Genomic DNA, 27,100 nt, shown 5'->3' with positions numbered 1-27,100 from the left:
CTGAGCTGCTTGTACAAGTCAGTCAGTGTCTGGTGAGCAGCAGTGGTGCTGGGGCTCTTCCACTTCTGTGCCCAGGGCAGATGGATGAGCTGGGAGCGCCTGCATTACCTGCTCAGTTCGGGCTGAGGATGCCCTTTGGAGCAAACCTCCTGGTTGCTCCCATGCACTCTGCTTCTGTTCACCTTGTGGTGTGGCCTCAGAGACTAAACTGGAAGACGCTTTCCATCTGGAGCACCCCGTCTGCTTCCCAGCTCGGTCCGCAGGGCCAGACTGCAGCTAGTCTGATGTAACCCCTCCCCTAAACCGTGTGTTATGTGGATGTCATACCCTCAGCCCTGAGTGCTTTGCCCTATAGATCTGCTCCTGCTGGGCTGCATGACTTGCTACTGTAGCCACAGCCCTTGCGACTGCTGCTGGGATAAGTGAGCAAATCTGATCTCTTGGTAGTGGCCACAGTCCAGCCTTCTGGGGCGTTACGGTACACTGAAATTGGTACTAGGCAACTTTGACACACCAAAGGATGAACTACAGCAGTCAGCAGCTCTGGCAGAAACCCGAGGTGCCCAGGCAAGGCATATAGGTGGGATGGGAACCACCACAGTTGTCCCAAAGTTAGCCCTTGGGGTCTTTGTCTTCTGTTCTCTGCCACAAATGGGGGGGGGTCACAACATTTTTGTACCCGATGGGGTTGTGGTGGGGGTCAGAGGGATCTTGCCGTCCTTGAAAGACCCAGGGGCACTACAGTGAGGGGCACTGCAGAAGGACTTGGGTGGCAGCACCCCCTCAGCCATGCCCCCATGCCATGCCTACGGACCCCAGATGGGATGCAGAGGTGTGGGAGAGCAGGCAAAGAGACAGAGACCAAGGGATGGATTTTGTTTCTGAACACTCATACATCACAGGCGGTGGAGTTTCTGTCTGTGGGTGTTTTTAAACCTGTAGGTACAGAAAAATGGGGGCTGTTTTACTTCTTACTTATAGTGAGGGGATTGAGTGTGTGTCCCCATTATGCATTGTGTTTCCTGGCACACAGAGCAAGTTTTCACAGCTTCTGTTGTTCTGCTTCAAGAATTCCTACCTGTTTGTTGACATAGAAAAAGGAAACCTTTGGAGAATGTCACCTGTGCCTCAAATACTCAGAAGTTTTTGGTCATGAGTTTTGGATGGCTTCAGGGTCAGGCTCACTGATTCACGAAGTGTATGCACCTGCTCTTCAAAACTTGTAAAATATGGAAGCATTTTGTGTAGGGTTGGGAGAGGTGCTTACATGCTTGAAGTTTTGGGTTTTTTGCTCATCTTTACAATTTCTGAGTCCCTGGGTCTTTTTACTGTTTCTTTCAAGCAGACCCAAATGGCTTATAAGGAGCACAAGGATTTGGCCCTTTGAGTACAAGAGTAGGTAGCTCCGAGAAGTGGTCAGCCCTAAAAGCAGCTTCTTGTGCTGTGCAGACCCTTCTCAGTTTTCTCAGGGAAGGAGCCAGCACAGAGCACCCTGCCTGTCCCTGCGAGCCCATCTGAGACCACAGCCTCATGATCTCCAAACCGTTGTATTAACAGGATTGCATTCATACCCTTTCCAGGCAGCGATGGCAGCCGTTGTCATGAGAAGACGACAGCTGAGTTTGCAGGTCCGTGAGCCCCCTGAGCGGCAGGGGCAGGCCGTGCCTCTCTGACCTTTACAGTGGGCTCAGCCCCGATGAGCTGGTCAGCCCAGCTCCCTCTCTGCTGAGGCCGCAGTGGGGGCAGATCCGAAACGTCCAAGCAGATTTCTCTGAAAAGGTCAAAGCGGTGCAGCTCGGTGGTGCTGGCAAAGGAATGGCGGAGGGGGATTTCAGGCTCATTCCTGGGACAACAGCTGTGGGGTGGGAGCTTATTACGCTGGCCCCCAGCGTTGTCTGTGGGGGACCCTGCCCCGCTGCCACCTGCCCTGGTGGTGGCATCTGTGGGTCTGGAGGGGCACCCCGGCATGCTGTGGGGTCTTGGGGTCTGGCAGCCGCTGTTTCCTGCGAGGACGGGATGATTCAGAGTTGCTCAGCAGGGCAGCAGCTTTCTCGTGGCAAAGCACAAACAGCCCCTCAGCGGGCAGGCACAGGCAGGGGGGAGCAGGGGTTGGGGGTGCACTGGGATCCAGGCTGGCACGGCAGCACAACCGGGAAGGCACACGGGACTGCCAGTTATGCTGGTGCTCAGCATGATGCCCGGGAGGTGCCGTGGAAAGTGGCATGGGGCCAGTTCTTGTGCTGGCTCAGGGTTTACATCAATCCCCCCAAAACCCACGGAGCCCTTGGACGCACTGGCTCCCGCCAGGTGGCTGTGAACCGTCCCCAGGTGTTCATGCTGGGCGTGAGCAGAGCTGTAGGCTGTGAGTGATATGGCTGTGCTTGCTGCCCTCCTTACAGGTACAATGCTACTTAGCAGGACTTTGCATAATTTCTCAAAGGGAACAATTTGACAAGACAGAAAAAAGGAAATGCAAATTTTTTTTCCTTTATTTTTATTTTTTCACTAGGGAAGCCACAGCCTTACGAAGTCACCATTCATTTTAGCAGCTGAGGCAGCTGCACACAACAGATTCGGTGACCGGACACTGCGGTCCAGTTGTGTGTGTAGTCGATGCAAAGCTTGGAAAATAATAAACACAAGCTTCCCCGAGCAGGGCACGTCCGTTACTGCGTGCACACTGTAATTCAGGAACTAGCAGATGTCTGAGCTTCGTGCCCAGCCTGACAGGGACACAAGAAGGGAACTGGTTCTGGGTTTGCACACAGCTGCACTGGTCAGATGATTCTGTCAGCTGAACCTGCCCCCAAACTAGCCCTGATTTATCATAGCAGAGACTGACCTTTATTTGATCACTAAAATACCATCTTGGAAAGCTCTCTGAAGGCTTTGTAACGAAGGGGAGTGGTGGTAATAGTAGTTCAGGGGCACCCCTGTAAAGAACCCTTTGCCTGCCGGCTGAGAGGTGCAGCCATCTCCCTCCGCATGCCTCTCACCACGGTTGGTCAGAGGCAATCACAGAAGACATTTTCAAGGGGCCTGGCTCACGGGACGGTTAACATTTTTGCTTGCATTTGTCCAGGGGTGATGGGGCATCGCTCTGCCTGGTGGCCTTCTTCCCACCTTCAGGCAAGTGGTGCAGCCTTGCCTGCAGTGTGGATGGCTCAGACCCACGGCTGGCCCATGGCTGTTTGGTGGCTGGGGCGACACAAGTTGGCAGCTGCCATTGGATCCTGTGCCACAAAAACAGTGTATGTTGGCAACCTCAGCCCAAGCTGAGCTAGCCAGGCTCTATTTCTCGCTATCAGGCCTCCTTGCTTGGAGCTTAAAACCTGGGCTCAAGCTCTGCTGGTGGAGTCACCAAAGGCTGTCTGAAGATAGCTCTGCAGACTGGTGTGGGCAGGACTCGACCACATCTCCAAACATAGCTGAAAAATAGAAACAGAGAAGCCTGTGGATTTCCTTTCCTCTTCTGCCATGGCTGGCCATATTGTGCTGCAGACCGTTGCGGCCACAGCTGAGTTAAGATGCTCAGTTGGAGAGCCTGAGGCTGTGTAGGCAGAGCTCCGGGACACCTTTCCTACGCTTTAGTGAGACTGTGGAAGAAAGCAGGCACCGCCTGGGCTGCGCCTGTTGGGTGTGAAAATGGGGGAATGTTGTCTTTTAAATGAAAGTGCTGCTTAGCAGACTTACGTATTCACTAGCACTCCTTTTCTTTCAAAGTCCGGAGGGTAATTGTCTTTGCTTAGTGTGTAAAGTGATAGGGACTTTCCCTGTGCAGGAAGAAGGGAGCATAAGTTGGTGGCTAAAACTTAGGAGTGGCAACTTGGAGATATGGGCTCCATTAACCCACAGGCACTACCACGCTGAGTCGTAATTATGGATAGCTATTAATTCCTCTCATTTATTTTTTTTTTCCAAAACGCACCGATGAAGGTTGCGAATGAATCCTGAAAGACGCTCTTGTCAAAGGGACCTCAGCAGGGAACTCTGCAGAAAAGGCTAACGTTGCGCAACACTTATCTGTAAAAATAAGTGACTCGTTCCCCGAAGGCGGGCGCATGAGGAGGTGTGGTGGTTGCAGCAAAGCCCAGTCTGTTGCTGTGGAATCGTAGCTACTCCTGCCAAATGAGAGTTGGTTCAAGACCTTTTCCTCAACCTTTACAGCAGCATGTTAAGTTTCAGAGCTTAACTTTAAACAAGCAGCACAAAACGCCCGTCAGAACAGCAGGCAGAATGCCGCCAAGTTGCATGGGTGACCATAAGGAAGCCAGGAGATCAGGATATGGAAGGAGCAGAAGAATGTGCCAAAGACGGTGATCACATAATTTGTTTGCAGTGAGTCATGGTCTTCCACTTTCACATATTCCCCTCAGCCTCCTGCACAACGATGTACTGTCTGTCTTTGTGGTGTTTCGTGAAACCATCGTGTCTCTCAGCTTTCCTGGACAGTCCTCTTTTCCCTTGCCTGCCCTGGCGATCCTGCAACTTGACAACACCTGCAGTATCGTTTCATTAACACATCTGATTTTTAATGCTTCAGTGATATTTACTTAAGTCCTGTGGCCACACTGAGGAAAAAATTGCTCCTTTTACTAAGAAGAGCCCAATGGAAAGGGTGTTTCATGAAAGGAACAAAAGTTTGGGAAGAGGGGAAAAGTCAAATGAGTGCAAACACCGATCAAAGCTGTTCTCTTGCTCAAAACAAATACTAAGAAAACTTGCTCAGTGGGTCATGATGAGCTCATTCAGTCCACTCGGTTACTGGAAAAATCTTCCACTTTGAGAAGTATGCATGTGTCTGTGTTGAGTCAGAACCTGGCACAGCAGCTTCAGTACACATTTTTGTTATAAAAAAGTCCCCTTTGTCTTTTGCAACCCTAAAAAAATTCTGGCTCAAACACTTTCTGTGTTTCAAGTTTTTTACGTAGAAAATGTGGGCACTGTCATGTTATGTTTCGCCTGGAAGTTGATACCTTCGGGCTTAGGGTGGGTCCATTTTCCTACCTGCAACACTGCAGCATTGTGCATCCTTTTATTTGCTGTCCAACCGCCTTTTATTTAGTATACAAATAACGGCGTATGAAAAGGTTGCAAGTGCGCACCTGCACATGCTCTTATGCAGAAATCACGTTTTGAAAAGTTTGCTGAAAGCGTAGCAAAATTTTCTGCTGAACTTCTTGGCATATTTTCAATGCAAAGCTGGCAGCTATTGTATAATGCCTCCAGCCTACAGGACGGGGGCCTCAGAGAAAATGATGTGTTTGGTGAGACTGAGAAAACAGAGTCACAGACACCACAGAGCTATGCTGGGAGGGGCACAGCAGTTGTGGAGACTGGTCATAGTCAAATATGTGATTTCGAGCAAAATCTGAGATGAGGATGTGTTCTTAGCCACAGGAAGAGCATTGTCTTAGTCAGAACGGTTAATCATGCAACATTAAGAGAAATGCCTACTGTCAGTCCTCATGATTTCTGTTTCCAACAGCTTTTTTCCTCCTCTGAAATGACTTGCATATATTTTGGTGCTGCTCATTTGCAATATGGTAGCATCTGCGTTCTGGCTTTGTTGATGGAAGGCTGGAGGTTCTCTGGGTGGTATGAGCCATGCTTCTGTCACAGAGCTAACCTCCATGTGCCTCTTTTCGGGAGGCAGGCAGACGGAGAGAAAGAGAGGAAGAAAAATGTCCTGCTGACGTCAATGAAGACCACACTGTACTGGATAATATTACTTTGTACCTCAACCGCCCACTCCCTTTAATTTACTAGAAACTAAGCAAGCTGTTTTGAAACCCATCGCTTCCAGCGTGTTTGCACTGTTCTCCCTCGACCAAAGGCTATTAATTGTCAGGAGCATGAAAGCTACCTGATTCCTTGTTCAAAGCACTGAGACAGAGGGGATTTCCATGAGTAATAATTTCAGTCTGTGCCTGTGCAGCGCACCGTAGGCTAGAGTAAATTGATCCAGCTGCTTGCAAGACTAGATGGAAAAGTGCCCGGGGGGGCGGGAGCACATCACCAGATGGAGCTGGATGCTGTTGTCATCACGTGGGGCTCCCCAGCTGCTGGGCATGCTCGGGCTCGACTTCCACCATGAGCAGGGAGTGCTCAGCCTTCCTGTCTGTGCTGACTTGCAATGTGAGGCAAATTCGCCAGCACATGTTGCAACGGCTTCTCTTGTAATAAAAAGGATAATTTTAGATTAGCTAGAACTGTCGTCTTTCCCCCCCCACACTTCTCTTTTCCTCCCTGCTCAATGTCCTCAACACGCTGACCCCAGTATTTCGTGCATGTGTTTTGCTCGGCAGCAATCTTCTCTGTGATAGAAACTATAAAAGCTTCCGAGAGGCCAGCTACCTCTACAAATAATAAAAATTGGCAGGATTAACCTGTAACCCGAGGCGACGAAAATACAGATTCCACTAGCCAGATGGCAGAGTTCAAAGATCCACTCACTTCCTGGCGGAGGTTGCACAAGTTAATTTTTATCCTTGTTAAAAAGAAATAAGAAGTGAAAACATAGCAATAAAATGTGTGCTGTTTGCTATCTCTGGTTTTAATCACATTTGTTTTATTCCTTTGTGTTTTGTTATCAGAGATGTTAGGAAAATATATTCTTTCTCTCTTTTTGAGATGTTTAAATCCTGCTTGGTTTTTTTGTATTTTGCTGGGGTGCTTGTATGAGCAATTCAATTTAGTCTATTGGAGGAAGAGTACTATATAGGAAGAACTAATTAACATAGCAGGAGTGCAATTCACTTATTTTTTCAAGCGAATGATTCAATCAGAGTTGCGGGTAAAAGAGATGGCACCCTGGATTCGGAGGCTGCTTCCTTGCGGGAGAGCCGAGGGCTGGCAGCGCGACAGCGGCTGCCTGGTGCAAGTCGAGTGAGAGCTGAGTGTGCTCAGAGGGTCTGGGGGCTGCCTGGGCCTGAGCTCTCCAGCGAGCTCACAGAGGGAGAGATCCCCATTGCCAACGAGGTGCAAAGCCATTAACGATGTGTCCAGAGCATGGGCTGTGCAGCGGTGGGGCAGGGGCAGCGGGGAAAGACAGCCCGAGTTCAGACACTGTGTGCCAGGGATAAGGAATAGGGCACGGAGGCTTTCCCTCCAAGCTGTAGAGCGGCTTGCTTGGCAGAAGAAAGTCATTTTACAGAAGGGGACACTGGAGCAAGGAAGCGGGACGTGGTTTACCCAGGGAGTGGCAGAAGCAGGACCGCCACAGGGATGTCCCGCTCCATGCCCCTGCACCACGCTCCCGTGGCAGGCCTGGCGAGCCAGCGATTTTCACAAACAACAAATCCACTTTCCTATCAGTGTCCTCTGACAAAATCAACGTGTGCGGACAGAGTTGCAGCACGGGGACCTTCCCGCACCCCTGCCAAATCAGTGGTAGTAAGTTTACTGGAGAGAGAGGATCGGGATACGTTCATCTGAGAGCAGCTCTTGGTTCTTCTTTCTCTGGGCCTGACCATACGACTTTCTTCACAAGCTGAGTGTTAACTGTGAGAAGAAAGGCTGCGAAGTGCGAGGTTCAGATAAGTGCCTGTGTGCCTTACTATCATGTGGCTGTCACGAAATGAATACGAAGGTAAATGGCTCAGCCAGCAGATTGCAGAAGCAGGAGTGGAAGAATAAAGTTCACGGGTTGTTTTTGTGACAGTTTGTCCTCCCTCCCGGGCTGGGCCATTAATGAAAACAGAAGTTGAGCTGCTGGCAGGGTTTCAGAGCAGGCTGCAGGTACCCTTCAGGAGAGCAGCACTGGGAGTTCCAGGCAGGGAGTTTATGATTAATTTTGCAGGCATTTATTGTGCAATGTGAGATGGCCACCGGCCAGCTCAGAAGTTAAGCCAGAAGATGACTGTCAAGTGAAACTGTTACGTTTGGCAGATCTTTCTAAAGCTGCTGTACAAAACAGGCATACTGAAGCTGATTTCTGGATTTTCCAGACCCTCTGTATGGCATATTCTTGTACTGCAGTCTTCTTCGTTTTCCCCTTTTCAGCACAAGAGCTAGTTTTGACTTGCAGACTGCATGGGTTTTAGGTCAGGATTTGTACTACAGGCAGCCCTCTCCATGCCTTATATTTACCAGCAAACCTCTCCTTCTGGTAATTCCTCCTTTAATGATCTTATAAGGAACCAGCTCTACTTTACTTGGCTTCCTGAAAACAAAACTGTGTTTTCTTTGAAAAGCCTTTTTAGCTCAGATGAAGGTGAGGAGGAGATGAAAAGGCTGGTGGCGCTAAATGCGCCCTGCCCGTGCAAGCAGATTGCAATAGAAATTTCCTTCTTGTGTGGCTTACCCGAAGCTAAGGTCAGTCAGTTAACTCTGTTTGGACGCCGTCTGCCATGAATACTTCAACGATAAAGCTTAATGTGTAACTGAGGGGTTTTTTTTCTTCTGTGTCAGCAGTTGGCAAGAAGATACTGTAAATAAGGCTCCCTGTGAGTAAATAGATATGTGTGGAGAGGGGAGGGGAGCACCGCAGTAAGCAGTTTTGAAATTCATGCCAGCGTTGCTTCAAGTGATAAGGTTATTTGAGTAACCTGCAAACCATACGGATGCACAGGTTTCAAAAACAGGAAAGCGTCTTGTTTAAAAACCTTCTGAGGCAACACGAGGGCTTAGAAAAGAAACTGGCTTTGTGGTTAAGTGATTGTACTTCCTTATTGATATCAGAATTGAGGCAGTGCAAGGCCTGACGGGACAGCAGTGCTGCGGGCAGCGAGCGGGGCGGCTGCGATGACCATATTTGCACCCGGCCGAGGGGCTTTCTGGAGGGATGAGAAATCTCAAAGTTTCCCTTTTCATTTCCTCTTTGGGCGAGTCGGGAGGGTTTTTTTCTCACTCTCTTTTTCAGTAATGTAGTAAGAAATAAGTAAATAATCCAAGCGGGCTGACATCCTCAGAGGATGGTCTGTTTCTGAGCTCACCCCATCCCCGGCTCCCGGCGGATCCGGCCCTGCTGCAGGTCATGCTGGGCTGGCTGGTGCTGCGCTGGACGCCTGGCTCCTGGCGCTGCCAGCCCAGCACTCAACAGGGGTGCTTTTGGGAGGGCAGGGTGCAATGCTTTTCTGAGGGGTTTAAATGTGAACATGCAGAATTTGCTGATGCTTCTGGAAAGCCTGATGGCTACATCTCTCCATAGATAAAAAAAAGCCGCATACTTTCTGTTCGACCTTTGTTTTGGATTAAGAAAATCAGCCCACGAGATCTGCAGTTATGTTTCCGCGAGAGAGAGAAATGCATATGCCTGGGCGCACGTGACTGTCGATTCACACGTGCCTTGCTGAACACAGTGTGACCCCTGCTTGTGTTGGCAGCATGCTCCTCGGGGATTTACAGAGCCAGTACCTAGAAAACACAAGTCTTTCTTACCTGAAATGACATAGCTGACACAGTTCCAACACACTTCATTATTATTTATTAAACAGGAGTCATAGCACACAGCTGGGATACAGGCTTTGGCTTTACCAGCATGCGTGGTTTCCAGGGGAGGTTGTGCTTGTTCCTGTTGAGTTTGGGTATGTTCATTCTTTGAGCTCTCAGGGTTGGGCAGAGACCCGAGCGGGATGCCTCTTCTTGTGGAAGCAGAGGGGATATTTCAGTCCCACCCTGGCTTCTCTTTCCTTACCTTCCAGGACATCCACCCTAGCTGGTTTCCTCACTGGCGGCAGCTGCGGTAACTGGCCACAGCGGAGTTACTGCAGAGATGGCTTTGGTCCTTCAGGTTCTGTATTTTGATTGCTCTTCAACTGAAATGTCAATGGCTTCTCAGTCAGCTTACAGCAAAGAAAATATTTTAAAACCTTTAGGAAATCAACTTAACTAGACCTGGAGCAAAGTTTTTTGGCTAGAAATTCAGGATCCAGCCAACACAGCAGACTTTGCCAACTCATTGCCTTGGTCCTAGAAGCCAGCAATGAAAAAAGAGGGAGAGAGGGAGGGAGAGAGGGAGGGAGGGAGGGAGGGAGGGAGGGAGGGAGGGAAGGAGGGAGGAAAAAATCCCCTCCATTGCCCATTAGATTTAATTGTGCTTTTTTGTAAGCCTCATAAATCCTGCCCAAATCACGTCATCAAGCCACAGGGAAACTGAAACCTTGCCCAAGGCAGGAGCTAGCAGGGCTATTCAAGCTTAGAAGGGTTACATTCAGGGACAAGTTCAATGCACTGCAATCTTGTTTTGAATGGGAATGTGCTTGTCTGTGTGTGTGAGAGAGGCACCTGGGCGCGGAAGACAGTCCTGCCTTTTTCCTCTTCGGATGTCAGAAAGGCTAGAAAAGGAAGAGCGGCACGAGTGGAGGCAAAGCAGACATCCTCACTGCTGCCCCCCAAGAGCCCTTCAAGCACTTTTCCTCTTGTGCTGCAGCGAGGGGGAGCAGGAAGGGAGGGACTCCTTTGGGCATCAGATAGACAGAAGGAGGAGGATTAAAAAATAAAGATGTCTAAACTGAACTGAGGGTTTTCTTCCCCTTCTCTCTTGTGGTGCTTTGTTATAAATCTTCTGCATGTAACCCCCAGCCAGGAAGAGAAAAAGCGTTTCAGCTTGGAGGCAGAGTCTTCTTGCTGCCTCTGGTGCGGTCCCTCGGTAACAGCTCTCCTGGACTGGGATGGGTGATGCCCAGCTGGGAGATCAGCGGCATGTCCCCGGGGGAAACCAGGGCCTCCCAGGTCCCGGCCCAGCCAGCCAAAACATCACCATCAGTATTTCATGGGAAGGGGTGTGCACAGAAAGGCCTGCAAGGTTTCAGCAAGCGCATTTTTGGCTTTTCAGTGGTGGGGCCAAGAGCAGGGTTTGGCCCGAAGCAGCAGCTGGCACTGTCCAGGAGCACGGTGACTTGCCTGTGGAAGGGGGGCATCACATCATGCCCCACTGTGCACCTCCTTTCACCTCTGCAAGAGGCAGCCCTGAAGTGCTTCCACAGCACCTCGTCTCTCTGGAAGGGACAAAGCTAACAGCAACAGGCTTTGATGAGGCTGAGCTATCACCAGCAGTGTTTAGTCACCCATCTACGGACTGCAGCAGAAGCTGAGAATGTTTGCTTATTTTTATTTGGCGCTTTTTTTTCCCCACCTCACATATCAAAATATGTGTAAAAGCACAAGGGCATAAGGCCCCCTCCTGCCAAGTATCAAGCTGAGCCCCCTCAGCTCTGCAAAGTCCCAGCACTCTGACCTTTGCCTTCAGTCTTTTTCAGACTCATCATTATTTTGGCTGCATTTGTGCTGCGGAGAAATGCAGGTGTTTCCTCTGTTCGTACCAGCGTGCCCATGCTCTGATTTCTGAAAGGCTGGGGAAGCTGCTCAGGCGTGTCTTGTCATGCTCAAGGAGGCATTTGAGGAAAATGTGGATGCAGTTCAGGCAAATGACCAGGGAAACGACACATTTGCATGCAGTTGCATGTAAGTGTAATTTAGGCAGGCAACGTGCCGAGCTTGCTTGAAAATCTGGTCCATGTTTTTCCATTTGTGGGTTGGCTTTTTTTAAGTTAAGAAAAGGCAAACAACTTGTTCCCCCATTTGATCTGTAATAACCTGAGCTGGTTCCCTTGGAAAGCTTATTTATTCTCCTTGGCTGCTGAAGCGGATGCTGAATTTTGAGCATCCTGAGAAGAGACGGTGTGCATATGGGGTTCTTTGTTGCTGAAGCTTTTGTTGGACGATTATGAGACTCATTTATATAGCTGTTTATGTATTAAAATTGTTGGGTTGCCTGGAGCTACGGATAAGCGCTCCTTGTTTGACATATCTCTAAATAAATATAGAGGCACATTATTAATGGATACAGCTTTAAAAGCAAACACCCAGAGATGCACTTACAATAAGGGGAGGAAAAACCAAGGTTACATCATGTTGCTAGAAGCCAATTTCTTTGTTTTCTAAAATGTTTCTCTGTAGGACACGGATGATTTTTTGACTCATTCAGTGTTTGAGCATCCAAAAAGTCTCACAGTTGTTCCAAAATTCTTTCAACAGCATCCCAAATGGCATTAACAGACAGTTACAGTATTTTACTGTCCAGCGTATCCTTTTTCCCCAATGGACTAATGTTTGATAGGGAGGTTTTGGAAGGAATATTTTTTGTATTTCTGGAGAACTGTGTCCCTGCTGAGGGAGAAATCAGCATTTTGGGGCTCTTCAAACCACATCATTTTGTGGTCTCAAGAACAGTGGCTATCCCTGGGCTTGTCCACGTGTGTGAGTGCAAGTGTACCTATGGGTGAGTGCCATGGGTTGCCAGGAGATGATGGAAGCCCCACTGTCATGCTGCTAACCCTTTAGTACCTAGCTATGGCTGGCATGAGGAAATATCTCCTAAATGCATAGCTGGTTCCCTAACAAGCAATTATGAGCTGGGTTGTGCACTCTCTGCCACCACTGCTGCACCCCTTCTCTGGAGAGCAGTGTTCCCGTCACTGTGCTGCCTCCTCCTCCTCCCTCCCAGCCCTTTCGGGCTTAGAGCCAGAAGCTCCCACCTGGGTCTTGCTTATGGCCCTGCTTTTTGCTCCTCAGCCCCACCAGGAACTGGTTGTTATTTGTTTTGGACCTGAAGGGCTCAGATTCAAGCAGGGCTATGACCGAGAACAGGTTGTCCTGCCTCTGCACGGGGAGCTGATCCAGGGGTTCAGAACTGCACATCAGGTCACGAGCTGGCAGCTGGAGCCCCTCTGCACTTACTATAGAAAGATTGATGCTTTTGCTGCCATTTGTGCCCTGAGCCAACAACCTGCAGTTTTGGACAGAGGAAGCACCATCTGCCTCCTCTGGGGGCCAGCCACATCTCTGCTCAGGCCTCCATGCTCAGCAAAACCCATGTGGTGGCATTTGGGACATGGGACTGAAGGGCGCCTGCCCATCTTCCTCATGGAGCTGCATCAATGCTCCCGGGGCTGTGGGTGTATCCTGCCTTGGCAACCTGCATCCCTGCACACACCTCAGTGACACTGTTGTGCCGACAAAAAAGCCTACAGCACAAACCTGCCTGTAGGCTGTAGTTTTTGTGGGCATGGGATAGCTTTCCATGGCATGCCTGCTGTGCCCAGAGGGCAGGCTGGGACCCCAAGCCCGCCTGCAGCACCTGGGGCTGGAGCACAGCTGGGTGCAGGGATGCTAGTGCTGGCCCAGGGGGGGACATATGGCTGGATGAGAGCCCTCCTGCTCCTCACTAGCTTTGTCCTCGGTCATTACTGCTCACCCAATTAAAAAAATAAGTACACTGTGCTTGGAAAACCATTGGAGGAGCAGCTTGGCTGGATGAAACAGTGAGACCCCTCCGCGTGGGGTGGCGGGAGGCGTGCTAGATGTTTAAGCCCTCAGAGTGGGTGGTGAGGCTCCACTGGCTCCTTCCTGGGACACATGAGCCCCCAGGCTGAAGGCTGGCAGCCCTCTGGAGGGTGGAAGCAAGGCAGGCCTCTCTACTGCCTGCTTAACTGGCCCCTTCAAGTGGCTAGCCTCTTTCCTATGCGGTTGTTTTTATAGCGATCTCATCTGTAGGTGGGTGAATTGTTCTCTTCCTTGCCTGGCACTTCTCCTGCAGGCTAGGAGGGTTTTGGCTGGGGTGCTCCTGTTTGTTTGCTCTAGGGAAGCGGTATGCATTCTCCTACTGTAGGGAGGGCGTAGGCTCAGCAGCCAGCATGCCTCTGACCCCTGCAGCGACCACTTTTGGAGCCAGGCGTTCGCAAGGACTCCTCAGACCGCTGCTGTCTTCTGGAAATGCATCCCTCCGCATTGCCTAGGCTGCTGCTACAAGGAGGAATGGTTCCCTTTGCTCCACGAATAGCCTCCCCGAGAGGTTCAGCCTTGCAGATGGGTGGTTGCAGGAGAGCCACAGACCCAGCTGGTGGTGGGCATCCCCCTGCCTGCGAGCAGCCCTGGCTGTGGCATCTCTGCTTTGCTGAGTGAAAGTCACCATCCCCGCTCCTGCCACCCTTGAAGCAGTGACACGGTGTCTGAGCAGCAGCTTCTTCCTGCAGGGCTGGGGATCCATGGGGACCACGCACAGAGGTGCAACATACAGCAGAAGGGAGAGGAGGAAAGAGCGAAAGAAGACAAAGGGCTAACAAAAAGTGCAGCCCAGTTTGCTGGACATGCCGTTGTTGCCCCAAATCTTTACCCCATTTCGTTTGCCTGTGTTGCAGGGATGTGGCGAGATGGCAAAGGGGAACCAGCCTGGGCACTCGTGGGCTGGACAGGAGGTGTGTGTGCGCGAGCCAGCCTCTGCTCAGCTGCCGCTTGGATTCTGAAAACCTGTGAGACTGGCAGGAGGGCACGACACCTCCGGCAGCACTCTGCCATCGGAACAAGAGCTCCCGTGGCACCTCTAACCCACCTCAGGGAGGCATTACTGCCATCATCCTGGCCAGGCTCTGGGGGCTTTTGCAATCTGCCACCTCCAACTAGCTAGAATTCAGTTGTCCTAAACAACTTCTGGCCCCTCCAGTGAACAGCCCTCTGTCAACCCGTGGGGCAATGCTCCCGAGGAAAGGGGACAGAGCTGGCTTTTATCCACATGCCATTAAACATTAGTTGCATCCATCTCGCAGACAGCCGCTTTCCACCTTCTTTGCTGCATGCTTCGCCACGTGTGCCGGGGTGCTTGCAATACGAGGCGCTCACTCCTTATGTTCATCAAATGGGCAAGAAAAATTGCATATCAAGCTGACTACATTTAACTTTTGGTTAACTTGCAGACTTCCACTGCATGGAGAAGCTCTAGGAAGTGTTGAAGGAGACAGAAGTGTTGGAAAATATGGAGAGAGAGAGAATAAAAGGGCAGGATGGGCTGATCAAACTCCAGCCAAAAAACTCTCCAAAGCAGCAAACCAGAGATGGATAAAGAATTGCCAGTGAGTCAGGGGGAAGGAATGGCAGCATTGTCTCCTGTTCAAGCAAAGAATCTGTAATGGAAGATGAAGTGCCAAGGAACTAATATCCCTCTGCAGCAATTGTTTGATCCCTCCCTTACCCTCCAAAAAAGCAAGTTGCTGCTGGCTAGCTAACAAGTAAAAAAACCCAGTCCAAAACCTAATCTAGTCTCTTACGCCAATAAGTGCATCTGTTGGTGTGTCAGTGTTGATCCTCCTTCGGTACATGCCACATGCTCGTTTCTTTACACAAGATGGGCTGGAAGGGCCATTAACTAGATTAGAAATTCTAAGGCACAATTAAAAAACATGCTGCTGCTTTGCTTTAATCTTCTCTCCTTTAGCTTCCAGGCTTGTTTTCTCCCTGGCCTGACACAGTTCTAAGTTGTTTGGCGGTGGTAGGGTATCATTACACAACTGGGGCTGGTTTCTAAACTGTATAACATCATGCATTACCTTGGCAGCCACACACAGGTTCATGAGGCTCTCCAAAAAAGGAGTAACCCCATCAACTGGCAAAACAATAGCTGCATTTACCACCCGTGGGGGAAAAGATTTGAGCATCGAAGCTGTGCAACCAAGGAGCAAAATGGTGACTCGCGAAATCCTTTTCTGTGCAGTTTACTCTCCAGAGTTACCCAGAAAAAAAAAAACAAAACCCAAAGGAACGGAAACATTTGGTATGTGTGTTGCCAATGCAGCTATATGCCTGCAGACCTATGGCAGCTGGAGGTACAGGGGAAGGAGGGCGCCTGAAAGGTTACTGATTATCGGTAGTGCTCAGCGAGGCAGGACCCATGCCCTAACAGCACAGATGAGGAGCCTCACGCCAGCAGCCACGATGGCTGCGTGTCCCCCATTCCCACGCAGACCATCTCTCCGGGGGGAAGCAGCGCTGCTGCAGGTAACACCACTGTGCACACCCCTGCAAGAGGGGTCGTGCTTTTACTCCTTGTGCTCTCCTCGCACAGCTGGGGCAGGGATGTGGCCTCTCGCAATCCCACTGCGAGCAAGGGATGTTCCAGCAGTCCCTGCCCTGCAGCTGCACAGCAGAGAGGGCGGCTCTCGCCCGCCCGCCCGGCTGCTACCTGTGCCCCGAGGGCAAGGAGAGCCCAGGAGGAGCAGCACCATTTGGAGCATTCCTGGTGTCCTAAGCAACATCTGATAACACAGGGTGGGTTGCAGCCTGTTTTCTGAGATGGGGAATTGCTGCTTAATTGCTACTGCATTGTACAAATGCAGTGGGAATTTTACAGAGGGCATAACATGTTCTAAAATGGCTTTTTTTATTCCTCGGGTAAGTGTTTTCCTCATGCGGACCAGCGTCTATTACTATTATTAATGGCCTCACTGGTCCTTGTGCTACTTTGAATCTTTATAGTTGCTGTCATTATACAATTTTGAAGGTACAGACCAGATCGTGGCCTACCTGCATTAAAAACAGTAGACTTTAGGGATTCAATTTTTTGCAGGTTTGGGCATCAGGATATTTTTGCATTCTCTCCTGTGCTTATTGTGCTGAAAAGCCCTCGTCATCACTGCCTATAGAATATAGCAGGAAAACACTTCCCTGCTGTAGAAAATTCAAGACATTATAATTGCCCTGCTAATTCCTATGGGATTTTAGAAATGAATGCTATAGTGTCCTAGTATTTCTGTTGGACACTATTTGCTTATCCTTTTTAAGTGCTGCAAGATTTTTCCATATGGTTATGTTTAGTCTGCATTATGGCGGCCTTTCATCTTCCTCTGAAAACACGGGTCACTGCTAGAATAAAGCAGTAAGGCTTTGTGATCTGGTCGTCTGCTGCATCTGATATGGCAAACCCTGTGTTGCTAGGAAAGCCACCATCCTTTTGGGAACTAACTGGCTTGGTGGGGTTGCTTTAAAATGGGAGCTACATCTCTTTGATACTTTTTTGAATGAAAGAACAAGATCTTTCACCCTCCTTGCTGTGGAGTGCCAGCCAGGTTTAAAATTAATATCAACCGACGTTGAAGAGGGAAGGAAATGAAAGAAACGTTTCTTCCCCAGAAACAGCCCTGCTTTCCTGCCTTTTCCATAAGTGCATAGACGTCTGTCAGTTTTGGCACCAGAAAACATTAAAAATAAGAAGTTTTTTAAATACCGGGAATTCTTTTCCATCTTTAAATGTCGCCCAACAGGAATGCAGAGGCTGTAAAACGGACAAAAGAGAATTGAGCCAGTCAAATGGTTAATGCGCTTCTGCAGAGAGTGCTTATTCCCCTTAACAAAACAGCTGAAATATCCTGCGTGTTTTTGGAGAAGGCTAAAACAAGGTGAAAGGCACTGCCTCTTGCATCCTGGAGCCTGGAAATTGAGGAGAAGCCCGGAGCAGAGGAACAAGGGTTGGGTTTCCTGCTGTCCCAAATTCACTCCAGCTCCCCAGCAGATTCCAGGAGTCTGGGATAGCTGATGCGAGATGCCTGTGGTCTTATTTGCTAGAAATACTGAGTACCTATCCTAGTCACTGATTCGGACCACAATAAACTGTGGTAAATCAGGCTCTTGGCGCTCAGAATACAGACGTTTGAAATGAGCAGAGGCTCTCTCAAAAGATATTCTTCCCAGCTATAAAAAGGGAGAATAGCTACATTACAAGAGGGGAGGTTAAATTATGGGGTTTTTCTGTAAACTGCTTTGAAGCTTTGGAGAGGAAGCCGTTATAGGAGTACAAATTGCTCTTTATTTTTTATTTTATTTATTGCCTCATTTTCAAATAATGGAATTCTGAACATACCTCCTCGCTAGCTGCTGAAAAGTAAGGGAATGCGGGAGGATTCTTAATGTCACTAATAAACCCAGCTGAACACTTTGCCAATGAATATTTTTTTTATTGCAAAAATACCATTTTATTAATACAAATGGTCTCTATAAGATTGCATTGGTTGCCACAAAGTTTTGTTTATAAAAATATACAGACCAAATTATTTTGTTCAAAACGTTTGCTTTTTGTCTGGTTGGAATGGAGCACTTCATTCCAGAATTTCATTTGGTAATGACTTTTTTTTGTTTCAACAGTGTAATTTATGTTCTATAATAAAAATATAAAGAATTAAAGTGACGTGATTTTAATGAAGGTGCCATCTATTAACATAGGATATAATTTCATGTGAGTGGAAACTTCAATTAGTGGGAAAAATGCAAATATACTGGTGGTCCACTCCGCAGCCTTGCCACCCTTCTGCACCAGGGAAGAGATGGAAAGCTTGCTGGAGTGTCCAGAATGGCCCTCTTTGCATCTTCCATTCAGTCCTCCTCTTTCTTAACACCTTTCTTGGCTAAAAGGTGGCATGATTTCAACCACAGGTTATTTTCTTCAGGCTGCAGTGCATAGATTTTTCCATCCTCTCGCCTGTGTGGAGATCATGGCCATGTGTGATGGGGAATCATTCACCCATTCAGCCAGCAGCAGCGTGGGGGTGAAAATCCATCCCTTTTGCTCCTCCCTGCCACTGGCCTTCCTCTGCCCTGCCATGCTGAGCTCAGTGGTGCTCTGTATTTCAATCTGCACACACTGTTTAGTCTGGTGGGTGCTGTGGGTGCCCACCAGTCATTTTCTCCCTGCCACCCCCTTTGGTAGTATGATTCTGGCCAGACAAATTACGCTTCTTGGAGGGTTTTGCCTGCTGATGTGGTGTAGCCGTTGGGGTTTGACTGATCTCTGTCCTGCTGATGAAAGATGCTAATCATGATGTGCAGTGAGTCCCACAAAGCACAGGGAACGCTCCCACCTTATTTTGGGGAAGAGGGATGTGGAGGCATCCACCCTTGGCAGCCACCAGGAACAGAGCAGGAAATGGGATGAGAAAGGTGGGACCAAAATTCTGTTAATCAACACGCGTTGGAGGTGATGTGATGCTCCGAGCGGTCAGAGCCTAGGCAAAGCCCCGTGCAGTGTGCACAATACGTGGTGTACTCACTGCTGAAACCACCACTGCTCTGTCCTTTTCCAGGAAAAAACAGAATATATGAGTCTCCACAAAATGGGCATGCTGTTAGGCATTGTCTGGAGCAGCTTTTTGAGGAGTGAGGAGCTCTCTGTGCATTAGCTGGAACAACTCCTCCACTGAACGTACGCTCGGCTCCCTCGCTCCTCCGGACCACTCCCTCCCGTCTGGCTCTTAGCACTTCCAGCCTTCAAAATGTTCAAATAACTCAGCTTATTCTCATAGGATCTCTGTGTGAGGGATGGCGTGCTGAGTAAATCCTTAGTTTACCTATTGGGAAACTGAAAAATAATCCCTCGTCCCTAATCTGCAGTGAGACTTTGGTGTGCCAGGCAGTGCTCAGACCACGCTGCAAGCGCGCATCTGCACATGCAGGAGCAAATGCACACTTCTGGGTGTCTGTATACCGATATATCGATATATTTATGGCTTGGTCAACCTATGTGGATAGTGCAGGTTCAAACATAACTTGCTTTTGGCTTCCCTCACATAATGTCACCTGGTATGACAGAGTCTGGTGCAAGCTGTTTGAAAGTGATTTATTTCCCTGTTGGGATTGGCCAGCGAGCAGGGCGGATGTACGACATGCAGTGACATCTATAGCAGTGTGTACATAGACACAGCTAAATGTAACCCACAGGTGGTACTAGCCAGAGGCACTGACATGTGCAGAAACTGCTTGCACATACCGCGGGGCGTGCGGAGCCAATGGCACCGCTGCCTTGGGGCGCTCCGGGGTGCATCTGCTTCATCTGAGCTGCTGATTTGCTTTTCCTGGAACTGAACTAGAACCCCCAAAGGATGTTGCATGAAACTTGTAAACCAAAGTCAGTCCTCTTTGTCTTGTGACACTTGTTTTAATTTTACTGTGGGCTGACATGAAAATAATTTGTGATTAAAACTGAAAACTGCCTTGAAGCAGCTGCCAGGCTGGGGGATGTCTGTGGGGGCTCCGAGGGGGTTAGTTATCTCCAAGTCCTCGGTGCATTGTTTTTCCCTGCTCAGATCCACGTGGATTCCCAGATCTAATCAGGAATTGGACTTGCAAACGGGTGAATGCTAGAGCTGTAATCGGAGTCCGGGGAGAGAAGGCAGCCCGTGTGTGATTTACCTTCATGCTGCTGCCAGCTGCTGAAACCCTTTGTAAGAAAGGGGTGAGTCTGATTTAACAAATTTACCAGAGCTCACGGGTTTGTGGTGAAAAGTCAGTACAACAGGTCTTTGTGAGCTGTGGATTTACGACATGTAAATAAGTTAGCGTGTTAATTGTGGCCGGTGCTAACGGTAGCAGGCTAATTGTTAAAAACAGCTTTGCAGGGTGATTTATTTGGGTTATTTTGCACACACTTGTGTGAAATACATTTATAGATCCTCTACCTCCCTTCCCTGCAGTATTCAGTGTAGGCTGGCCCACGCTTCCTCCCGGGGGTACCAAGCTCCAGCAACCAGGAATCATTAAACTGGGAGAGGGAAAATGACTTTTGGCTGCGCCCGAGCCATGCCGTCAGTATTGCCCTGCAATCTCTGTGCTGAATGGAAATGGTTTCCTCTCCCCCAGCCCTAAGCTTACAGACTGGGTTTCCTGCCTTCCTGTTAGTGCCTCCACCTACCCAGACAGCTCTGACACTTCAGACTTACTGATCAGCTATTTTCTACCACAGCTCTTTTAGCAAAGGTTTTACGCGGCGGCGTAACAGCTGACTAAGCAGCGAGCCTGCGAGCGAGAGAAATGAATGTAGGGCTTTTTTTATTTGGCGACCTGACAAGACTGTATCTCAAAATGTTGAGGCATTTCTCCATGCGAACAGCCTGTTCAGTGGATGGGCTGGCGTTCAGCCGTGCTCTGGGAGCTGGGAAGCAAGCCCTGCCGGGGCCCCTGACGAGGTAAAAAGGCAGGAGGATGTTTCAAGTACCTAGAAGAGAGTAACACAGGCAATTTGCATAGTGAAACGACAATGGGAAGATATGCTGAATATGCGACTTAGCTTTGAAAACAGTTATCATATGCAAAAGCAGTAAATACATAGGAGAAATGCTATAGAGAGAGACTCTGTGGACCAGAAATATGAAAGTACAAAGCGATTTTCATATCAGAGAGACTGTTATTTCAGAATGCCCCAGAATGGGGCATTTTGGGGTACCACAGCTGAGCTGGAACCAGCCAGCCAGCTCTGAATTGAATTTTTTTATACATATATATATATATTTATATATACATTTTTATATATATATAAACATTTATATATATATTCCCTCCCCTGTGCTGAATTCCCTCCATAGCCAGGGTCGTGCAGCCATTCAGAGCATGTTTCCATGGTGTTTTCAGTTTTCATGCTCGCTTTTGCAAATTACTTCCAATATATCTGAAGAAACGAACCAACTGTCTTCAGTTAGTGATGGATGTACCTTAAAACATTCAAAGCACTTGCAAAGTTCTGATATCTTTGGTCTGATCCTTAGCCAAACTATGTCTAGCCTTGTTGGAATCTCTGTTTTATTCAGACACTAGTGGCAAAAACATCTGTAGGCCTACATTTTAGCACTGTTAATCTACTGTTATCTATCCTAAACAGGTGTTCAATCTTACCGCACTGGGCAGGTGGGGGAAAAAACTGGGGCATGCTCTTTTTTTGGATTTTAGGAATTGGGAAGATTTATGTTACTGCTATGGGACCTGGTTTCCACTGTGAGGTTGTCTTATTAAGCGCCTCCTTTCCCAGTGGCTGGTATTTGAGGGCATAGGGGTCAGGCCACTGGCAGGGTGTTAACACTTGCCCACTGATGAGACACACTCCTGGACAGGGGCTGCTAACGCCGGGGGGCATGTTCCCTCCTCCTGCCTGGACAAAAGTGAGAAAGAGAGGAATGGACAATTATTAACAAGGCAAACCAGCAAAGCTGCTAAATGAGTTCACAAGGACTCAAGAAAGAATATGGAGGAGATAGATGCTCAGCAAAATATTGGTGATAAGAGGAGATGGGCTTTCTAGGGAATGAAGGCTGGTTCAATGGCAGGACAGAGCAAGATTAGAAAGTCCAGGGCTGGCCTGTGTGCCTGAAGATGAAAGGACCTGGCGGGACAGGGGACTTCATCTGAGGGTGCTCATTCAGGGAGCCGGTCATTTCTTGTGCTTTGCCTTTTAAGAACAGCGGTGGCACATTTCTATGTGTATCTGCTCCTGTGTCCATGCTTACCAGTACCCCATTGGTGCTGAACAGCTAACCTGCAGAGCAAAAAGGCTGAAATATCCCTTGATATTGGGAAGAGGTGGCATTGCTGTCATTCAGGAGGGACCTCAGGGGTGAATTTTTGCCTGTGAAAAGTGTTGGGAAGGCAACTCTGCAAAACTGAAACCTTTATTTTTTATACTCGGTACCATGCGCATGGCCAGGGGAAGGTTTGCCTTCAGAGCGTGGGGAACTGAGAAGGATGCTCAGTACCAGCGTTTCTACTGAATGGGTCAGTAAGCCCACTGATGTGATGGTGCCTTTCATGGCGTGCTGGAAATCACTGCTGAATGTAACGCAGCATTGACACTTCAGTGAATCGATTTCTCTGGATGCCATGCTGAGCAGATAAGAAGCCTTTGTCAGCCAGTTTGGGTCAAGACTGTCATCCGATCCCCAACCTATAGCTTGTGGGAGTGGAGTACGAAGGATGAAGTCATCAGAAAAGTACAAAGGTCTTGTATCTTTGGAGGGGAGAGGTGGATATGCAAAAGGAACAATGTATACAAAATAAACCAATAAATCAAAGGTGCCAACCCTGGGTAGATGTGTTTCTGTGCTGATTCTGGTGCTCGTGCAGGAGTGCAGCAGAGCAAGGTTTGGCTGGGTGCCTGGGGGGGCTTTCACGCCGTAGGTTTGAAATGTACAGTCACTGCTGAAGCATCAGAGGAGAATTAGCATGCAGTGCTGTGTGCCTTTACTCCACTGACCCAGAGGACAAAAGCCTGCAGAGTGAGAAGGATTTTTCAAAGTGGTGTGGCAGGCAAGCAGAAAAAAAGAAGGTGATTGTGGTGTTACATCTATTCATTGTATGTAAATGTCTCTTTTTGCTGTGTTCAGATTCCATTTTACCCAGGCCTTCCTCTGATTTCTTCATCTCAGCAGATGTGGGTCAGGCTCATGAGTATGTTCAAGAGGGAGATCTCAACTACTGTACCTGGATAAGATGCCATCAGTGAAATGTCACAGCCTACCCACTCCAGTAAGGGGCATCCCTACTTCTACAAGCATGATAAGGTCCCAGATCCTCGTGCCAGCATTTCTGGGCAGCTTGGTGGCTTTTTGACTTTTCCCTTTCCTTCTCTATCTCTGTGTCAATCCCAGGATTTGTGAGATGTCCGAGAGGTTGGATGTTCTTGTCTCTGCGGTTTAGACAAGAGAAGGAACAGGACTCATCTGGCTCAGAAACTTGGGATATGAATTACATGTTGGTAGGCTCTCCAGCGGGGCATGCTGACCACTGCATGTACCAAAACAACCTTGGTTGCTTTTTCTGGCACAGCACTTCAGCTCTGTGCCTTACCATGCTTGCATGGTAAGTGAGACGGGCAGCATTTCGAAAAGTGAGAGTGCAGAGGTACACAGACACCATTAGTGAGAGAGTTTGCATGAAGAGCTGGAAAATTAAATGAGGAGTCTCTAAGAAGACTGATTTAGGAGCGTAGCGGGGCAACAAGATTCCAAGGCTATGGATAGATAAATGGAGCATCAATTTGTAGTAAATTGCAGTGCAACAGCTCTGTGCACGCACATATTATGGGATTTTAAAAGCCAGACAGGTTTAACCCTTATACCTCAGAGCTAGATGTGTCACTGTTGTGGCTGGACTGGGTAGCTCTCACAGGTTGCAGTGCATTTGTGGCTTTTTAAAGATGGGACAGTTTTAGATCTTGCCACAGGTTGATCCATTTACAGCTCCTGGATCCTTGTGTGGGAACAGAAGAAATGAAGTAAGGAGCCTAGAAGAGTCTGGAGAGTGAAAGTCCAAAGACAGGCAAGAGGGAGCAGAAGGTGGGAGGCATCTGTGGGTCTCCATGGAGGTGGAGAGCTGTTCAGGGCAGTGGGAGAGAAGCCACAAGGCTGTGGCAAGATGACATTGTCAAATTGATGAGACGGCATCCAGGCCAGGAACAGAAAAGCCATGACTGAGCCCAGTGCCTGCCCCAGCATTGGTACACTGTGCCAGCCCCAAGCTGCTTCGTGGAAGTAGCTTTGGCCTGTGTTGTACCAGCAGTGCTGTGGTGTGGTATGCCCGTGTAGTATGCTTGGCTGACCAGCCCTTCCACTATCTCATGGCAGGGTTTGTGTGGCTTGTGCCAGCTCTCCATGGGTCATTATCCTTGTAGGTTGGGGATGCAGCCTTCTGTGCCCATGGGGATGCTTGCCAGCCACAGTTCACAGAGTCATAGAAAGGTTTGGGTTGGAACGGACCTTTAAAGGTCATCTAGTCCAACCCCCCTGCAATGAGCTGGGACATCTTTGACTCGATGAGGTTGCTCAGAGCCCCGTCCAACCTGAGCTTGAATGCTTCCAGGGATGGGCCATCTACCATGTGTCAGGGCAACCTGCTCCAGTGTTTTACTACCCTCATCATAAAAAATTTTGTCCTTATATCTAGTCTAAATCTACCCCCTTTTAGTTTAAAACCATTTCTCCTTGTCCAATTGCAACAGGCCCTGCTAAAAAGTTTGCCCCCCAGTTTTTTTATAGGTCCCCTTTAAGAACTGAAAGGCCACAATAAGGTCTCCCCGCAGCCTTCTCCTCTCCAGGCTGAACAGCCCCAGCTCTCTCAGCCTGGCCTCACAGGAGAGGTGCTCCAGCCCTCGGGTCATTTTTGTGGCCACCTCTGGACCCGCTCCAACAGGTCCATGTCCCTCCTGTGCTGAGGGCCCCAGAGCTGGATGCAGCGCTGCAGGGGGGCCTCACCAGAGCGGAGCAGAGGGGCAGAATCACCCCCTCACCCTGCCGGCCGCGCTGCTGGGGATGCAGCCCAGGGCACAGTTGGCTTTCTGGGCTGTGAGTACACGTTGCTGGCTCATGTCCAGCTTTTCATCCACCAGTACCCCAAGTCCTTCCCTGTAGGGCTGCTCCCAATCCCTTCATCCCCCAGCCTGTATTGATGTCGGGGGTTGCCCTGACTCAGGTGCAGGACCTTGCACTTGGCCTTGTTGAACCTCATGAGGTTCTCACAGGCCCACCTCTCTGGCTTGTCCAGGTCCCTCTAGTTGGCATGCTGTCCCTCAGGCGTGTCAGCTGCACTGCTCAGCTTGGTGTCACCTACAAACTTGCTGAGGGTGCACTCGATCCCACTGTTATTGATGAAGATATTAAATAATACTGGTCCCAGTACAGATCCCTGAGGGACACCGCTTGTCACTGATCTCCATCTTGACATGGAGCTACTGACCACTGTAGCCTCTGGATGTGACCATCCAACCAATTCCTCATCCACCAAACAGTCCACCCATAAATCAGTATCTCTCCAGTGCAGAGACAAGGATGTTGTGGGGGGTGTGTCAAAGGCCTCACAGAAGTCCAGATAGACGATATCCGTAGCTCTTCCCTTGCCCACTGATGTAGTCACTCCATCATAGAAGGCCACTAGGTTGGTCAGACAGGACTTGCCCTTGGTGAAGCCATGGTGGCTGTCTCATATCACCTCCCTGTCCTCCATGTGCCTCAGCATAGCTTCTAGGAGGATCTGTCCCATGATCTTCCCAGGCACAGAGCTGAGGCTGACAGGTCGGTAGTTCCCAGGGTCCTCCTTTCTACCCTTTTTGAAAATGGTGCAATGTCTCCCTTTTTCCAGTCCTCAGGGACTTCACCTGACTGCCATGACTTTTCAAGTATCACAGATAGTGGCTTGGCAACTGCAGGACTCTGGGATGCATCTCATCAGGTCCCACACACTTATGCATATTCAGGTTCTTCAGGTGGTCACGAACCTGATCTCTTAGAGTGGGAGGGACTTTGGTCCCCAGTCCCCATCTTGTGGTCCACCCACTTGAGAGGTGTGGGAAGAGAGGTTGCCAGTGAAGACTGAGGCAAAGAAGTTGTTGAGCACCTCAGCTTCTCCTTGTGCATTGCTACCAGTTTGCCAGTCTGCTCATTGGAGGTGGGGGCAATGCTTGCTTTGACCTTCCTTTTCTGACTAACATACATGTAGAAGCCCTTCTTATTATTCTTTGCATCCCTTGCCAAGTTCAGCTCCAGCCGTGCCTTGGCCCTCCTGACCCCATCCCTACAAAACCAGGCAGCGTCCCTATACTCTTCCCAGGATCCCTGTTCCTGCTTCCACTGCCTGTGCAGTTCCTTCTTGCCCTTTAGTTTGACTGGCAGGTCTCAACTCATCCACGCCAATCTCTTGCCTTCCTTTCCTGATTTCTTACACCTGGGGATCCTTTCCTTGGACCTCTCTTTGCTGTCTGCTGAGTTTTCCATGCCTGGACTTCCCTCTGTAGCCATCCTGCTCCTCCTGTGTCCTGGTCTGTTTGCTGGATGTGGCCTTTCTCACCCCCGATCTCAGCCACCCCACGTCACTTACTTCAGCTGACATCCTGGCATCCGAGCTGGGCAGAGCCAGTCCTCATTGGAGAGGTGCTGGGAGCTCTCCCACTGTGGTGGGACTTTTGCCTCACTGGTATTACGGAAAGATTCACCTGAGCCAAACCCCTACTCTTTCCTAAACCATTTGGATGTCTTGAGATGAGAAAATAGGCAGTGTGGGTCCTGCAACCAGGCAACCCCACCCTGGGGGCCACTGTCAGCCACTCCCTGACTCCTTCCATGCTGCATATGACCCATCCACCCACTGCAAGCCTGCAGCGAGACCCAGGGAAACCTGGAGAGAGCAGAGCTGTGTATGCAAGAGCAGGAGCTCTCCTTGGAGAAGACCAGCATAGCCAGCTGCTGAGTGAGGAGAATACGCAGGTGGAAGATTGTGTCTGTGAGCTTCTGTTGGGCCAAATTTATGCTGTCAAATGACTTGGCAGTCATAAGATCTGATACACCCAGGGCCCTTCCCTGCATGGAGGGAGAGCTGCTGCTCTGGGACTCGCTTCCCCATGGTCTTCAGCAGCCTGAGGGTTCACCAGCTCTCCGGTCATGCCCTCTCCAGGGGAGGTTGCCTAAGGTGTTGGCTGGGGAGGGAGCTTCTCAATTTAATTTGAAGTTTCGGTTGTTGTCAGGAGCACTGTGGGAGCAAGGGAGTTGCAGTGGGATGAGCTGTTGCTGTTTCTCGTTAATACCAGTGA

The 27,100-nt window shown here is 49.3% G+C and overlaps 1 long non-coding RNA gene across 1 annotated transcript in view; it reads left to right on the top strand.

The window, feature by feature from the left end:
* Nucleotides 1-7,329: 7,329 nt before the first annotated feature.
* Nucleotides 7,330-27,100, top strand: part of LOC135312812 (uncharacterized) — a 29,438-nt gene continuing 9,667 nt past the window's right edge. Inside the window, exon 1 of the long non-coding RNA XR_010372430.1 lies at nt 7,330-7,591. This is a non-coding gene — a long non-coding RNA (uncharacterized LOC135312812). The remainder of the gene's footprint in view (nt 7,592-27,100) is intronic.

The sequence above is a fragment of the Phalacrocorax carbo genome, chromosome 3 (assembly GCF_963921805.1).
Source record: "Phalacrocorax carbo chromosome 3, bPhaCar2.1, whole genome shotgun sequence".
Lineage (NCBI taxonomy): Eukaryota > Metazoa > Chordata > Aves > Suliformes > Phalacrocoracidae > Phalacrocorax > Phalacrocorax carbo.
Note: the sequence above shows the minus strand (reverse complement) of the source record. Positions and strands in the feature narration are given on the sequence as shown.